Source organism: Chionomys nivalis, chromosome 1 (assembly GCF_950005125.1).
Source record: "Chionomys nivalis chromosome 1, mChiNiv1.1, whole genome shotgun sequence".
NCBI lineage: Eukaryota > Metazoa > Chordata > Mammalia > Rodentia > Cricetidae > Chionomys > Chionomys nivalis.
The window spans coordinates 97,149,949-97,156,818 of record NC_080086.1 but is presented as its reverse complement, the minus strand read 5'-3'; positions in this window follow the sequence as shown (position 1 = coordinate 97,156,818).

Below are 6,870 nucleotides of genomic sequence, written 5' to 3'. Positions count from 1 at the left end.
GTGTCTTCTTTTGTCCTTTTATTTATTTATGATGTGTGTTTGCTCTTGAATTTCTATGTGTAAATGTGGCCATGCATGCCAAAGGCAAAGGGTGACCTCGGGTGTCCTGGATATTTTCCCACTGCATATGCCAGGGGAGCTAGTGCAGGAGCTTCTAGAGACTCTCCTGTCTGTCTCCCAGTAGGGGTCTGGAAAACGAACTAACAGTAGAAATCTGGACTCTGAGTAAGCTCTAGGATTTGAACTCAGTTCCTCACTCTTGCCTGACAAACTTATCCACCTACTGGGCCATCTCCCAGTCTCTCTTTTTATTTAAAAATGTGCTTCTTAAGTTTTCTAAAATCAATATCATGGTTTGGGGCAGGGACAACTCCATTTGCGTAATGGCGCTTAACTCTAATTTTCCTTTGCATGTAAATAAGCATCAAATTCTATGGACCCTACCCTGGCAGCATCTCAATACTTTATTCATGTACTTTGCAACTTTTCTTTGATAAGTCCATAAACTGATATAATTGTAAAATTTTTTCTTAAGAATTCCCTTCACCTCTAATTAGGCCCATTTTATTACCCTGGTGGTTAAAAAAAAGAACTAAAAACAAATAAAACAAAAAATGGAACACAGAAGTGCAATTTTGCCTTCTCATAAAAATCATACACTGCTGCGGGATAATGCTCTTGTACACTGTAAAGATTTGTCACTCATATTAATTTAATAAAACATTGATTGGCCAGTAGCCAGGCAGAAAGGTTAGTTGGCCAACCAGACTAAAAGAATTCTGGGAAGAGGAAAGGCAAAAAGTCAGTCACCAGCCAGACTCAGAAGAAGCAAGATGAGAATGCCTTATTGAGAAAAGGTACTAAGCCACATGGCTAAACACAGATAAGAACTGTGGGCTAATTTAAGTTGTCTGAGGTAGTTAGAGATAAGCCTGAGCAATAAGTCAAACAGTTGACGATTAATACAAGTCTCTGTGTGTTTATTTGGGACTCAATGACTGTGGGACTTGGTAGAAGAGAAACTTCTGTCTACAATACACAGAATTTTATTCCTGTGAGATTTATAAATTAGTTATGCTTCTATTGCTATAAAGAGACACCATGACCAAGGCAGTAACTTATAGAAGAGTTTATTAGAAATTTATAGTTTCAAAGAGTGAGCCCATGATCATCACGGTGGGGAACATGGCAGCAGGCAGACAAATATGGCACTGGAGCAATAGCTGAAAGATTACATTTGACCCACAAAGAGGAGGTAAAAGTGAGGACTAACTAGGAATAGTATAGGTTTTTGAAACCTCAAAAATTCATCCTTAATGACACATCTTCAACAAGAGCATACCTTCTAGCCCTTTCCAAACAGTTCAACCACCTGGGGAAGAAGCATTCAAATATATGAACATATGGAGGCCATTCTCATTCAAACCATCACACCATATAAATCTTTCCTTGTTTTAATGATAATATTTTGTTCATTTTATTTTATTCTTGTTTCATTAAAATGTAAAATATAGCAAAAGAGAATGAAATGACAGTGTAAATAGTGTGATAGACTTTCTCAGAAGTTGTACTTTGAAGAATTTACCAGCGAAATATTTTCCTTTTTTCTGCATTTTAAGCAACTTGAATAAAACAATATTCACACATACTTTGGAGTTCTGAAGCAACATGTATAAATTTTTAAAAACTCTTCAATAAGTTATGTGTATTTACAGTTCAAATTTTCCATGGGGTTTGGTGACAAATCCTTCATGAAATGTTCCACATTTTTTGTCTATATGGTTTTAGTGTATTCTTATAACCTAACCAAAGAAAGCAATTTGAACCAAATAAATTTTATTTTGTCTTCTGAGACTATAGGTAATAACAATTCACCTTCTTCCTAAATTTTAATATACTACTGTAACAAATCTTCTCTTCCACGAGCCAGTTCCCAAATAATGACATGAAGACTTCTTTTTGTTGTTGTTGTTTTTGTTTGTTTGTTTGTTTGTTTTTTGTTTTTCAAGACAGTGTTTCTCTGTGGTTTTGGAGCCTGTCCTGGAACTAGCTCTTGTACACCAGGCTGGTCTCAAACTCACAGAGATCCGCCTGCCTCTGCCTCCCAAGTGCTGGGATTAAAGGCGTGCGCCACCACCGCCCGGCTGAAGACTTCTTATTAACTATGAAAGCATAGTCTATAGCTTAGTTCTAAACTATCCCTTATAACTAATTAATCTACTTATATTAATTTGCATTCTACCACATGGTATTACCTCTTTTGCATCTTGCAACTCATGTTTCCTCTCTATATATTTCCTGATGTCTCATCCTTTCTTTTCCCCAGAATCCTCTCTGTTTCCAGAAGTCCCACCTAACTGCTTCCTGCCTAGTTATTGGTCATTCAGCTCTTCATTAAACCAATCAGAAGGCATCTCCACAAAGATACATCTTTATAGTTTAAACAAATATTTGACACCATACTACTGTATATTCTTGTGATTCCAAACAAGAACTTGGATCTGGAAAAGATAGAAACTAGAGGAACATTCTGCAACCTCAGAAAAGTAAATGAAAACTATGATTAGATTATTCAGCTGTACCTACTTCAATAACATTATTTTGTATAACCTTTAGAAAAGTGTTATTGTATGGTCCTTTTTTGAAATCATAAAAATGAAGATACTTATATCTGTTTGGAAGTCAAATAGAAGATTGTGAAGTCATGTAAAAGTTATAAAGCACAAGATTTTTCTCTTGTCCCTTTAAATTTTTTACCTATTTTATTGATAGTACACACACAGATTTGAGCCTATTCCACACTGACTGAAGGTCAGAGAGTTTGAGCTTACTTTTGCTCTTTCAAAGTTGATGACAACAGGTGTGGCTACAAAACAAAATATCCTGACCAAGGGTGTGGTTACTTGGTGTTTTGGACATTAAAATGGCCCTTAGAGGTAGATCCACTCCCCCCTGACCAAAGGTCAGAGAATTTAAGCATACTCCTTTGCTCCTTCTTTTAAAATAGGAGGTTTGGCATAGGGAGGGGCTGTCTACAGGATACTTGGTCTAGGGTGTGTTCACTGCCCCAAGCATCAAATGCTTTGCTCAGAAAATAATGGCTTGATGTCTCAAGTAATAAAGCAAGGAACTGTTCTGATTACCCTAATGTCATGTTAAAGCAGTCTTTTATCTTCTCCCTCCACCCCTTTTGTATTGGGCTATAAAAGTGTATGCAAAGTAAACATGGGCAAACTCAGAACTCAGAATTCACTAACACTTCTAATCCTCATGTCCCTACTCTGAAATGTATGAACCCACCATGACTGGACTGTGGTAGAAGTCATACCAAAAGGTGGCTTATGACATTCTATTTTATGACACTTTAGAATGTAGTGCCTGCATGAAAGAGGACTGAGCAATGGCAATATCAATAGACATGCTAGCATGGAGGGGAAAGTCCTGTAGCTTTTTCACTGCTTAAAAAATTGACATACTATTTGTGTTCATTCTTGGAGGATTTCATATAATGTATTTTGATTATAGTCACCTCCTTTCCCCTCATGAACTCACAGCAACTGCAGGTTTTTACATCAGATGTGAATAATATCTAAACAGTCAGCATTTTTTATGGAGCAGGGAGGGGCTCAACTGAGGAGCTATTGGTAGTTTCTGAAATTACCTGGTGCGAGTGAGAAGGAAACATGGAACACTCAACAAACCCACTTAGGAGTTTATTAGGGGAGGGTGTACAGGCTTGGTGAGGTCGGTGTGCAGAGACAGCTGAAGATGGCGTGGCCGGCTTTTAAGGGCTACCTATCACACGCACACATGGGGATGACGTGGCTGCGTCATATGCAGATGAGAGAGCTCACAAATGGGCGCAAGGGCTCATGCAGCTGTGACATATGTAGATGAGGAAACCGTGCTGCACATGGGTCACACAGGGTCCTTTAAGATTCCCGGGGCCATTAAGTACTTCTGTCTGGGGGCTTGCCCACACATGTGTAACTCTGGAACCTGGAAGTGTCAGCCATGTTGTGTGGCTCCTGGGGAGGAAGACACTGTGTTCTTCAAAGGTATGGACTCTGATAGGTCAACCATGTTCCAGTGGATGGTTCTACATCTGTGAGAACATTGGCAGCACAAACTGGACTCAGTGGGTTATTAAAAAAAAAAGAGAGAGAGAGACATCAAGTTGAGGGGTTTCTCTATTTTTAAATTTTCATTTGTGGCAATTTCATACATGTGTACAATATGTTTTTGACAATTGAATACACACATGCAGTGTATTTTGGACATATTCATCCCTGTTATTCTCTCTTTCCCCTTCTCCTGTTTAACCCCTTATTATTTCTAACAATTTTTCCTCCTACTTCTGGGTCTTCCTTTTAAATTGTTACTCACTGAGTTTATGACCAGGGTCGGAGAATGGGAAATAGCTATCAGAATTTGAGAAGCTCACAATCGGTTACACCATGGAGGAAAATGACCTTCATTCCTGACAGCAGCGCATTAGTCAATAGCTCCCGAAGGAAGAATGTAACCTCTTGAATTCTTTTTCCATTCATGATGAAATGTTGACAGGTCCCGTCTTGTTCAGTTCTCATGCATGTAACTATAGCTTCTGTGTGTTTATGATTGTGTTATCCGTATCACTTCCAGAATTCGTCATTACACAGCACCCCTCCATAATCTCGGGTCCTTACATTCTTTCTTTCCCTTCACTCGTGATTCTCCTTGGGCCTTGGAGAGGGAGATATATATGCTTCCACGAGTGTCAGTGCTCAACAGTTATTTATTACTAGCATGTGCCCACTTATTAATTCTGCGTTAACCACTACCCACGGCACAACAAGCTTCTTTAACTAAGGCCGAGAGCAACGCTCTCTGTAACTATAAACATCGATACTGAGAAGGCATCTTGTCAATGTGTCTGTTTAGCAAAACAACTGTAAGTAGATTCTCTCCTAAGTCCTGGAACCTTTCCAACCATGTATTTTTGACCTGCCATACAATACTAGGCAAGAGTTCCCTCCTGCGAAGTAGACCTCACGTACAAGCGAGAAGTGGTTGGTTGCACCATATACCAGCCATGACACTGTCACACTGGTAGGCCCATTTTGCCTGGCAAGTTGTTATTGGAGCACACAGAGTCCACAGCTGATTAAGACCGTGGATGGCTTTTCTCTCCCGGCAACTTGACCAGCATCTCCCTGCACTAGACAGTTGGAACCAACCTTCCAGCTCAATCCCAGTTTGACTTTTCTGGGTCTTACAAAAGTGTTTGGTGTCAGTAAGAGTCTTACAATGGTAACACTTGCAACTTATTCCTGATGTCCACAAAATAATAATAAAAAATTACTAATCAATTTGTCAATGAATGCTTTTTAAGTATTTTGAGTGTGGATTCTCCATGTGAGCCATACTCAAGTCAAATAAGAGTAATTTAACCAAGATGCTCATGCAATGGCTATAAAGTTTCTTCACATCAGAAATGGAGATTTTAAATACAGTTTAAGGAACAGTTTTATAACAATGTAACACATTCACTTTGCTTTCTGAAGTGAAAAGTGGACAACCTCAGCTTTTCCTTAACAGTTAAAAAATGGGATGTCATTACATAGTAGCCTATCTTTAATGGGAATTGTAAAATTTGTATTTCTATATATACTTGGGTGACCTTCAAAGTAGCCTCATGAAGTGTCTGCTATGTGCTATGAGGAGTAAGATTTTTCTGTTAAGGGATGCTATCTCAGTGGAACTTGAAGGATTAATAAGCCTCTTAAAGGTCACTTGAAGTTAAAGAGTTTCCCAGAAGAAAGAGTTCCTGAAAAATGAGATAGGGGTGGGATATTATCATGAGCTTAGAAACCTAAATGTGCCACAGTGTAACCAGGTATAGGGAGCCAAGAAAACACAGCAAGAAGGGGTTTGTATGGGTCAGAGGACACCAGAAAATGCCCTTGTATCCTGTGCTAAGAAAGTTTATTTTTCTTTTTGGTTTGTTTCATTTATTTTGCTTTGATTTGTTTAAAAGGAGACACTACCTAATGGTTTTAGTTAAGAGTAATAAGATTTTTGTGTTTGCAATAATCGTGAGAATAAAAGGTTCTCTGGGCCAAAATGCATGAGCTTGTTTCCCCAGCACCGACATCAAAATAGTCAAGTGCAGGGATCCACCTGCTGTACCCTCAGAGCTGAGGGACTGGAGACAGAAAGGTCGCAGATGCTTACCAGCCAGTAAGTCCAGTCATTTAGTGAACTCCTATTTCAGTGAGCAATCCCAAATCAAAATAAAATAAGGCAGAATGAATAAATGAGGTCAATACTGACTGAGAAAGATACCCAAAGCAGACTTCTGTTTATATGCTTGCACACATGTGGTATGCACACACATGCACACACCCACAAACGTGCATAAATACAACTACATAACAAAACAGAGTGGGAAAAACCAACCTAAGACAATGACGAGAGGCTGAATGATGAGAGAGACCAGTGATGCGAAGGATGGACTTGGGTCAGATGGATTCATGGGATTTAAGCAATGCTTTGATAAAGAAAGGTATAGGCATGCTGACTTAAAGGGCTGGCTTTGTTTTAGGCAACATCAAAGTCCTTAGGAACAGGAAAGAAAGAGCAGGTCAATGGAGATGGACAAGACACAGAATTATTTGGAAATGTTGAAGAAATTCCTATGGAGATGCTTTGTAGGCAGTTATAAAGAAGAAGCTGGACAGTAAGAGAAATATATTGTTATAAGAACACCAGCAGTCCTTCTTTCTTTTCTTAAATACACCCTCCTTAGGAATGACAAAATCATCTGTGGCTAAAGAACGCTGCTGAGAATATAAAGGTCAGACTCAAATGAAGAAGAGGTAATGGAAT